Source organism: Chiloscyllium plagiosum, chromosome 37, assembly GCF_004010195.1.
Source record: "Chiloscyllium plagiosum isolate BGI_BamShark_2017 chromosome 37, ASM401019v2, whole genome shotgun sequence".
NCBI lineage: Eukaryota > Metazoa > Chordata > Chondrichthyes > Orectolobiformes > Hemiscylliidae > Chiloscyllium > Chiloscyllium plagiosum.
The window spans coordinates 13,977,960-13,989,103 of record NC_057746.1 but is presented as its reverse complement, the minus strand read 5'-3'; positions in this window follow the sequence as shown (position 1 = coordinate 13,989,103).

Sequence of the window (11,144 nt, the reverse complement as noted above, 5' to 3'; positions counted from 1 at the left end):
ATCCACTGCTCTACCCTCATCCATATGCTTGGTCACCTCCTCAAAGAATTCAATAAGAGTTGTAAGGCAAGACCTACCCTTCACAAATCTGTGCTGGCTGTCCCTAATCAAGCAGTGCCTTTTCAGATACTCATAAATCCTATCCCTCAGTATCCTTTCCATTACTTTGCCTACCACCGAAGTAAGACTAACTGGCCTGTAATTCCCGGGGTTATCCCTATTCCCTTTTTTGAACAGGGGCACAACATTCGCCACTCTCCAGTCCCCTGGTACCACCCCCGTTGACAGTGAAGACGAAAAGATCATTGCCAGCGGTTCTGCAATTTCCTCTCTTGTTTCCCACATAATCCTAGGATATATCCCGTCAGGCCCAGGGGTCTTGTCTATCCTCAAGTTTTTCAAAATGCCCAACACATCTTCCTTCCTAACAAGTATCTCCTCTAGCTTACCAGTCCGTTTCATACTCTCTTCAACAATATGGTCCCTCTCATTTGTAAATACTGGAGAAAAGTACTCATTCAAGACCTCTCCTATCTCTTCCGACTCAATACACAGTCTCCCACTACCTACCCTCGTTCTCGTCATTCTCACGTTTCTCACACACGCATAAAAGGCCTTGGGGTTATCCTTGATCCTACCCGCCAAAGATTTTTCATGCCCTCTTAGCTCTCCTAATCCCTTTCTTCAGCTCACTCCTGGCTATCCTGTATCCCTCTAAGGCTCTGTCTGAACCTTGTTTCCTCAACCTTATGTAAGCCTCCTTCCTCCTTACAAGACATTCAACCTCCCTCGTCAACCAAGGTTCCCTCACACGACCATCTCTTTCCTGCCTGACAGGTACATACATATCAAGGACACGTCGTATCTGTTCCTTGAAAAAGTTCCACATTTCAACGATATGCTTCCCTGACAGCCTATGCTCCCAATTTATGCTCCTCAGATCCTGTCTTGCAGCATCGTATTTACTCTTCCCCAAATTGTAAAACCTGCTCTGTTGCACGCACCTATCTCTCTCTCTCCATAACCAAGGTGAAAGTCACAGAATCACCAAAATGCTCACCCACTAACAAGCCCATCACTTGTCCCGGTTCATTACCAAGTACCAAATCCAATATGGCCTCCCCTCTGGTTGGACAATCTACATACGGAGTTAGAAAAGCTTCCTGGACACACTGCACAAACACCTCCCCGTCCAAACTACTTGATCTAAAGAGCTTCCAAGCAATATTTGGGAAGTTGAAATCGCCCAAGACTACTACCCTGTGGCTTCTGCACCTTTCCAACCCACCTTATTTCTGATACTCCTTGCGTTGAAGTATACGCACTTGTGCCCATCTCTGTGTCCGCAAGTATTCCCTGTCAGAGAAGAGAGGTGGGAACAATCTTGTTCCTCTGGAGAAAAAGCAGTTTCTGTAAAAGCAGTTGTCCCCTCTGCTGACTAACCTTCACCTTTAGAGTTTCCTATGGACTGAGAAACTGGAGCTAACAACATTAAATTGACGTCATATGAATACTTATATCATCAACACTTAACCTCGGATTGGCTGGATGTCCCATCCTCCGTTCCAGCCTTTTTCAACCTGAAAGTGGGTAGTCTGAAAACTGTTGATGAAAGGACTTACATTTTATGAAACTTTACATTAGACTGGAAATATATCAAGTTTAATTTTGATTTTCCATCCTCTTTCCCCTTGTCTTTTGTTTTGCAGTTAACTTAATTACAATTCTGATCCTGTCTCGGGGAAAGAGTGGACTTTCAGTATGCACCACGTGCTATCTGGTTGCCATGGCAGCAGCAGATTTAATGGTCATTGTCACTGAAGTCATACTACGCTATATCAATGGCTATTATTTCCCAATAATGTTTTTCTTGAACATCACCCCTATCTGCAGTGTTCGTGCTGTCCTAGGACATGCAGCCACAGACTGTTCTGTCTGGTTCACCGTCAATTTTACTTTTGATCGATTTGTGGCCATTTGTTGTCAGAAGATAAAAACAAAATATTGCACTAAGAAAACTGTATCCGTGGTTCTCGCAACAACTGCCGTGTTGCTCGGTTTAAAAAATGTTCCCTTCTACTTTACACTCCAACCTACCGAAGTGATCAACAACGTGCCGTGGTTCTGCCATACAAAACAAAGTTATTTCACTGAGCCCGGATGGGTAGGATTTGATTGGTTCGATACACTTTTAACTCCGTTGCCTCCATTTGCTTTCATTTTATTGTTCAACGTTCTGACAGTCAGACACATTTTAACAACCAGTCAAGTTCGTAAGGGGCTGAGAGGACAGAACAGGAGTGAAAACGACAGTGACCCAGAGATGGAGAATAGGAGGAAGTCCATAATTTTACTTTTCTGCATATCTGGCAGCTTCATACTCCTGTGGTTGACATATGTTATATATTTATTATTTATCATTACAGGAGCACCCCTGAATTATTACAGATATTCTTTATACACCTTTCACCAGGTCGGATCCATGCTCCAGAGTTTAAGTTGCTGCACGAATACATTTATTTATGGTGTGACTCAGTCAAAATTCAGACAACAGTTAAAGAATGTGGTGAAATATCCAGTTACAATAATTATTAAATTATCTAACAAACAAATCAATTAAGAGCAACCTAGAGAGAGATCATAGTTTGCACAATCCAGGAGTATAACATTTAATCCTAGACTTCCATCTACTGAATTACAGTGGTTGAGTGCATAGGGTGGCTCAGTGGTTAAAAGTGCTGCCTCATTGGAATTGAATCCAAGTCTCTGACAATCTTGGGTGACTGTGTACAGTTTGTACATTCTCCCCATTTATGGTTTTGGTGGGGGTGGGGGGGGGGGGGGGGAGAAGAAAGAGACGGGTGGGTGGTTGCTGCTGCTGGTCTGCTTTCTTCCTACAATTCAAAGATGCGCAGGTGGGGTGGATTAGCTGTGGGAAATGCAGGATTACAGAGACATGGTTGGTCTGGGTGGAATGCTCTTCAAAGTGCTGGTAATGGTTGAATGACCTACTTCCATACTATAGGGATTCTGTAATTCTGAAAGACCCTTTAATAAATTGTTCTTCTGAGCCAACAAACCTGGTTTGGAAGGCTGGGTGAGCTCATCAGGACCTTAAAATGATTCATCAAGCAGGAGAGAGAGGAACTATTTCACTGGTGAAGTATGTGAATGAAATAGTAGTGGACAGAATCTTAAAATGAGAGCAAGACTTACATCAAGAAACAACTTTTCACGCAAAGGATAGTGGGAATCGAAAACTCAACCCTTCAGAAAACCATGGATGCCCTCAAACTTCAGAGCAATAGACTTTCATTACATCAGTGCAATGGGAAAGTGGAGGTGTAGTCCGGCTAAGCTATGCCTAATTGAGAGGCAGGTGGGACTAGATTGGGTTGGGATATCTGGTCAGCCTGGACAGGTTGGACGAAGGGTCTGTTTCCATGCTGTACATCTCTGACTCTGTGTTGGAAGGACTGAATGGTTTCGCCTGTTACTATGTTCCTATCAATGCATACTCCAGTCCCTTGCTCCTGTTAGCAGAGGTGCAAACCATTGAGCCACTATGCCACCCAGAAACTCCACGACCCACTGACCAAGGAAGAGTGCCCCAGTAACCATCCAAGCACTTGACTTCCAAATTTGATGACTGACCAACAGAGACCTCTTCACACAGGATGAATAATATTAGTCTGATTATTGCTGCTTCAATAGATTTGCAGGAACTTCTTCCCCAAGAAAGGGTTTCTTCTCAAACTATCAGGACCATATAATTCCTGTGTTCTCAGTCAATGTCATACTGTCCCCTTTAGCCTGGGAACTTTGTCCTATCCTGACACTGTTCATCTCAGTTGTGTGTTGCGTCCTGCACTTATAATTTCTCTGTCAGGAAGCTGTTCCATACATTGTTAATAATTATCTGTCTGTTCTCTATACTGATGATATTAAACCAGCATTTTTTGATTGCTCAAACAGCTCCATTCTGATTTGTCACTGTCAAACCAATCTAATTAGAATGAATTCTAGAATGGGCGGCATGATGGCACAGTGGTTAGCACTGCTGCCTCACCAGCGCCGGAGACCCGGGTTCAATTCCCGCCTCAGGCGACTAACTTGGTGGAGTTTGCACGTTCACCCAGTGTCTGCATGGGTTTCCTCCGGGTGCTCCGGTTTCCTCCCACAGTCCAAAAGATGTGCAGGTCAGGTGAACTGGCCATGCTAAATTGCCCGTAGTGTTAGGTAAGGGGTAAATGTAGGGGTATGGGTGGGTTGCGCTTCGGCGGGTCGGTGTGGACTTGTTGGGCCGAAGGGCCTGTTTCCACACTGTAATGTAATCTAATTCAGCTTGCAAGTGAGACCTGAGAGTGTGTTGTAGTTGAGTTGAGTCGGGGTCAGAAAAAAAACTTAAAACATTGCAAATTAACCAATCACATAAATAGCTTCAGTTGCACTGCTAATTATGAGGAAAAAATTAAGTAAATTTAAAGTAGATTGAGATACATTACAGTGACAGAAAAGCATCAAAGCCCAATGAGCATGCTATGTGCTTCAATTAGATCATTGCTGCTCCGCATTTCAACAATTATTTCAGTATTGGTTTCTCCACCACAGGAAATAAAATAATGTAGATACAGAAACATTAACATTTTAAACTGCTTACCACAGGCAACGTAAGACATGTTCATTCAACATCCCATCAAGCCCTGGCATCATTCTAGCAAAGATCCAGTAGCCTCTCAAAGGTCAATCAAAACTTCCTGAATTGCTGTACAGAAAATTGACTGAAACAAATGAGGTCTGAACAATATTCTGTTCTTGCAGCTTCCTTGAGTCAAAGGCCAAACCTCCATTACTCAATGTTGAAGATATGATACAGAGCACAAAGAAATGTGAACTGATACATTTCAAAAGGAACAATGAAGAAAGGCAATATAAATTGGAGAGAACAAAATTTGTAGGTGGTTCTCTTGAGACAACGTAGCTCATGACAGCACTGATTCTCTGACAGCATGGAATTCCCTCACTACAGCACTGCCACAATTCTGACCCTCAGATTTAGGAAGATAGGAACAGGAGTAGGCCATTCAGTGCATCAAAATTGCCTGATGATTCTGTACAATCACGTCAGATTGAATACTTCAATGATTTTTATCCACTCCATCCCCACAATCCTATACACCAATGTTCCCTCTACAAACCTGCTTAATAATGAACCTTTCTGCACTCCAGTGTACCCTCAGTAATGACCCTCCAACCATGCAGTGCTCCCTCAGTACCTACCCTCTGACCTTAGTAATGACCCTCCAACAGTACAGCACTTCATTGGTATTAACCTTTTGAAAATAGGAGCATAAGAGCAGGAGGTTATTAGTCCAACAAAACTACCTTGCCATTTTATATGACGACTGATTGTGCCCTTCAATGACTTTTGCCCATTCCATCCCCATAATCCCCAAAGTTCCATCGAAGCTGCACAGCCATGCAGCTGATCAGTGTACACACCCATTGACATCAGATTCCAGAAGTTGTTGCCGCTAACAGACTGCAGAGGTGTAGCAGAACCAGGAAAACTGGGAAGGAGCATAGCTGTATGCCACTGATAATTAGACATTTATCAATCTCTACCATAAACATACTCAAGAATTGAGTTTCCACAGCCCACTGTGGTACAGAATTCCAAAAGCTCACAACACTGAGTAGAATCACAGTCATACAGTCACAGTGACACAGCACGGAAACAGACCCTCTAGTCCAAAAAATCCATGCCGACCATAATCCCAAACTAAACTATTCCTACCAGCCTATGCTTGGCCCATATGCTCCAAATATTTCTTATTCATTTACTTACCTAAACATCTTTTAAATGTTGTAACTGTACCTGGAAGTTCACTCCACACACAAACCATTCACTGTGCAAAACAAATTTGTCTCATGTCTTTTCTTTAATCTTTCTCCTCCCGCTTTAGAACGTATGCCCCTAGTGGAAATCTGCCCCCCTAGGGAAAACATACCAGTAATTCATCTTAGCTATAACCATGATTTTACAAACCTCTAAGATCACCTCTCAACCTCCTACGCTCCAGTGAAGAGTCCCAGCCTATCTAACCTCTCCTTACAACTTAAACCCTCCATTCCCAGCAGCATCCTGGTAAATCTCTTCCGACCCCTCTCCAGCTTAATAATATCCTTCCTATAACAACGAGACCAAAACAGGACACTGTACTCCAGAAGGGGTCTCACCAACATCCTGTACAACATCAACATAATGTCCCAATTTTGAGACACAATGGTCTCAACAATGAAGGCAAGCATGCTAGGCACCTTCTGAACCACTCTATATGTAATGCAAATACAAAATTATATACCTGAACCCTCAAGTCTCTGTTATACAACACTACCCAAGGCCTTCCTGTTAACTGTACAAGTCTTGCCTTTGTTTGTTTTATGAAAACTGTATTACCTCGCATTTACCCAAATAAAACTCCAACTGCTACTCATCAGCCTATTGACCCAATTGATCAAGATCTCTTATCGTAGATAACCTTCTTCACTGTCCACTATACCACGAATCATGGAGACATCCACAAACTTACTAACCATGCTTTCTATGTTCTCATCTAAATCATTATTATACATGACAAATAAAAGTGGACCCAGCACCGATCCCTGAGGAACACTGCTGGTAACAGGCCTCCAGTCTGAAAAAAAAACCCTCCATCATCTCAAAAAATAAATAAGAACAAATAAAATAACATCTCAGACCTCAGTGACATTTTCTCTATTTATAGCTTCTTCTCTGGTTCTGGACACAGCAAACAGGGGAATTATCTCAACTGAATCTACTCTGTCTATCCCTTCATTATTTTATATGTGTCAATCAGATCACTTGCCATTCTTCAAAACCCCAAGGAATCCAGACCCAGTTTACCCAATCTCTCTTTTTGTGGAACAGTCCCACCATCACAGAACAAGACTGGTAAACTTTCATTGCAGTACCTCTATGACAATAACATCTCTCCTGAAATAAGGAGACCAAAACTGTACACAGTGTACTTAAGTTGCTCTACAATTGAAACAAGACCTCACTATTCCTGTACTCAAATCCTCATGCAATACAGGTTGATTTTTATTGCATTAGCCTTTCTAATAGATTGCTGCATCTGCATGTTAACCTTACTTACTTAATGAGGACACCCTTGTAGTTCTATACTTTCTAACCTTCTATTGTCAGGTACAGAGGACACTTCACAGACAGTAGCAAAGTACCTAGTATTATTACCACTGACCTGAACATCTTAGACACCTTCCCCCAAATTTTGCTTTCATGCAAAGTGAGGGAAGAAAGGAAAGGAAAATGGACAGAAGGATTCCACTGCAGCAAAAGAGTTTAGAATGCTCATCACTTAGAATTTTCATCCTGAGCATTCCTTTTCATCATAAATTCTAATCTGGGAAACATTTCAACAAATGAACATTACACAGACATCATATTTAGCATATTTTAAAAGAAAATGCATTCAAAAGTTAATTTGGTATTTCAATTTTTTAGCCTATAACTCTCATTGTATGCTACAGTGGGAGCTGTTGTTGCAGTGGTCATTGTATAGATCACAACAGTAACATGCTAAATAAGCTACAAGTAAACCTTCGGTAGACTCTTCATTCCCGACATGAAGTCAGGTCTCAAAGCACAGTCAATAATTCATTAACAAATCCCTTTTCCATGATAAGTTTCCCAGTCCATATTTACATTAGCTACTCTACATTTTATGCGTTTGCAGAAACTTTTATTGTCTGTTTTATAATTCTTTCTAGCTAACACTAATTATAATTTCTCCCTCTTCACTAATTTTGATTTAGTCACCCTTTGCAAATTCTCAAAATGTTCTGGCCACCCAAGAGTCTAGACATTTTGCATACATTTTCTTTCAATTTGATATCATTAAGTGCTTTATTTCCACAGGCCCTTTTTCTCCTAAAGTTAGTGAATGTGGATATCACTCAGACAACCATCATCCTGTGGACAATTCAGGAAGGCAATTAAGAGTCACCAATTTTGCTGCAGGTTCAAGAGTCTCTCAGTCTAGGATAGCAGATTTCCTTCCCTTTAGCGAACCAAGTTTTCTTTTTAAATCAACAGTGACTATACTGTCTCCATTAGATTTTATTTTAATTCCAGATTTTTATTGAATTCAAATTTCACAATCAGCCCAGATGGGATTTGAACCCATGTCCCAGAACATTAACCTGAGGTTCAGGGTTACCAGACTAATGGCCAGTTACCACAACACCACTAGCCCAAGGATCAAAGTGTAGGCCTCAGCTACTTACTACTATTTCAATGGGTCAGATAAAGAGACAGAGTAATGTATCCTCCGTTTACTGATAAAACAGAGCTCATGATGAAGGGTCACTGGTCTCAAAATATTAATTGTTTTCTCTCTACTGATGCTGCCAGACCTGCTAAGTTTCACCACCACTTTCTTTCTGTGTTTCAGATTTTTAGCATCAACAGATTTTTCTTCTTAATTTAACAAGTTGTGGTTCTGTTCGCCGAGCTGGGAATTTGTGTTGCAGACAATACGTCCCCTGTCTAGGTGACATCCTCAGTGCTTGGGAGCCTCCTGTGAAGCGCTTGTGATGTTTCCTCCGGCATTTATAGCGCTTCACAGGAGGCTCTCAAGCACTGAAGATGTCACCTAGGCAGGGGACGAAACGCCTGCAACACAAATTCCCAGCTCGGTGAACAGAACCACAACAACGAGCACCCGAGCTACAAATCTTCTCACAAATTTTAATTTAACAAGTGACTACCTTTGCAATTAGAACTAATATTTAACACCAAATGGTATTTCTACTAGACAGGTGACAGCAATGTTTGACAAATATGAACTAATCCATAAAACTAAGTTTTGTTTCTCAGGCAGTCTCACACTTGAAAAGAGGGGACAAGTAAGCAATGGGTTAAGTAGCATAAGGAGTTAGATAAAGGGCAGCTGGTAATACCTTAAGATCTCCCCCCTCAGAACAAAAAGTAAGGTGATGCAGGTTGAAGTGATGATCGAAACCCTAAGTGTTTCCATTGCGACAAAATCAGGCCACCTTTGTTCATAGTCCTGGAAGCTACATGGCAAGTCCATGGAACTTACTGCGTCCCGAGAGAGTCCAAAAAGGGAAGTAAAAATAAAACATCAAGGATCAAATTATGACTTTATCAAGAACAGGAAAACAGAAATAGATACTGCTGCTAATGCAGAGAAGGTGAATGCAATAAATGAGAAATCCAAAAGACATTTGTCAAATGGAAAAGATACCCCTTTTTTCTTCAAATAATGCCACTAAACACATTTGCTGCCAGAGTGCAATGAAAGCCAAAACTCCTAATAAAAGGAACGTGAAGACTATATCCCAACTCCACAGTGCAAGGTGTAACTGGAATGGGCTTGCATGGCACAGTGGCGGTAAGTTATTAAGAAAACATATATAGATGAATTTGACAATCCTAGGTAATGAGGTGTCCGGAGTAAAATTATAGCTTTGCCTATAATCACAGCAAGCCTGTATTTTCCTATTGTATTGGTGACCAGAGCAAAGGGCAAATATCATCACCAGAGATCAAAGCAATTTCACAAACAGATGTCTAAATAACAAAAATATTATTTAAGGATGAGTATGATTCAGCGTAAGAGTCTTTGTTAATTAAACTCAGACAGCAGATTCAAATACAAGTTTGCTGATACGAGAACTTGACACTGAAAATGGGTGAAGGAATTCCAGCATTCTATTCAATTGAAAACGGTCCTGATGGGGAAGTGGACATATCTCCAATGTACAGATGAAGAATTAATGGCTGTTCATTAGATAGTAATATAACCTAAATATCATAAGGAGATCTTTCAAATATCACTTGGTAGCTTACATATAATTACAGAAACCTCAATATCAATAAATGGGCATTTTACCTAAGAATTCATAAGAATAGCGGTAGCTAGCATGTTTTACGAACTGCATTGCCGCAATTAATAGGAAAATCTCAACATGTAATCAAACGGACACCTTTATTAACCATACCCGCTTGTGAAGTGGCTGTTATGAGTTAGTGGATTGGCTAAGACCATAACTGAAAATGAAAGCAGGATACCAGTACTCCCATTTGGATATGAAAATGCAATTTAAAGATATTCCTTTTAGGGCAATTACAGCAGAGGCAGTGGTGGAAGAAACCGCTTGTTACTAATTTAATAAAGTCAGATCAGGTTTGAACTTTGCGTCTCAAATTTCAAGGGCTAAGCAATTTGGATATAATACAGTTGAAACGTTTGACCCACTAACCACACGAAGCTTTGGATTCAAAAAGCAATAATTAAAATTGATAGTCACAAATAATCAACAGGATTTGGACAAAGTATTACATTTTTTATTATTTACAACCAGAGATTCCAAAGGTGAACCTACTGGGTTTAGATCATTCAAACTGACTGGTGAATGTGGGAACAGTTACAACATTTGAAAGATATTTAGATAACTAAATGAGTAGGAAAGGTTTAGAGGGACATAGGCCAGGCATAGTTAGATGGGACGAGCTTAATTTGGGATTATGGTGAGCATGGGCTGGTTGGACTGATGGATCCATTTCCATGCTGAATGACTCTATGACTATGTATTTGTAATGGCAAAATGAATTCTCAACATTGGATTATATATCGGTTCTTTGAGAAATGCACAGATGCACAAATCAGCAAAGGAGCTTTTAAAATTATAGGCAAAGATGAAAGGATAGAGAAAAATGCTGCATTAGAGCATTTCAAACAGGAAGCAAAACGTTAGCATTTTTGCTCTTAGAAGGTGAACCGCTAAATCTGAGACCGTGACATCAAAAGTCTTGAGTTAAGGAAATTCTGCCTGATGACAGGATCACCGTCCTCAAACTGATAGCATCCATCTCAACACTACTCCTTCCGTGAGAGGAGACAGAAAACCAAGAAAGCTAAGATAATGAATCTTGAGTTCTAGGTCCACACAACTATCAACTTGAAGAAAAACTATCGTCCTCAGACATCTGTACTAAAATCAAGGAGGAGATCATTTAACCCATAGAGTCATAGAGATGTACAGAATGGAAACATTTCCTTCAGTCCAACTTG